Source organism: Bison bison, unplaced genomic scaffold, assembly GCF_000754665.1.
Source record: "Bison bison bison isolate TAMUID 2011002044 unplaced genomic scaffold, Bison_UMD1.0 scf7180017864057, whole genome shotgun sequence".
Taxonomy (NCBI): Eukaryota; Metazoa; Chordata; class Mammalia; order Artiodactyla; family Bovidae; genus Bison; species Bison bison.
The window spans coordinates 4,179,428-4,179,781 of record NW_011494629.1 but is presented as its reverse complement, the minus strand read 5'-3'; positions in this window follow the sequence as shown (position 1 = coordinate 4,179,781).

Here is a 354-nt window from a genome sequence, read left to right as displayed (position 1 = left end):
ATGGATGTGAGAGTTGGACTATAAAGAAAGCTGAGTGCTGAAGAATTGATGCTTTTGAACTGTGGTGTTGGAAAAGACTCTTGAGAGTCCCTTGGATTGCAAGGAGATCCAACCAGTCCATTCTAAAGGAGATCAGTCCTGGGTGTTCATTGGAAGGAGTGATGCTGAAGCTGAAACTCCAATACTTTGGCCACCTGATGCAAAGAACTGATTCATTGGAAAGAAAAGACCTTGATGTTGGGAAAGACTGAGGGAAGGAGGAGAAGGGGACAACAGAGGATGAGATAGTTGGATGGCATCCCCAACTCAATGGACATGGGTTTTGGTAGACTCTGGCAGTTGATGATGGACAGG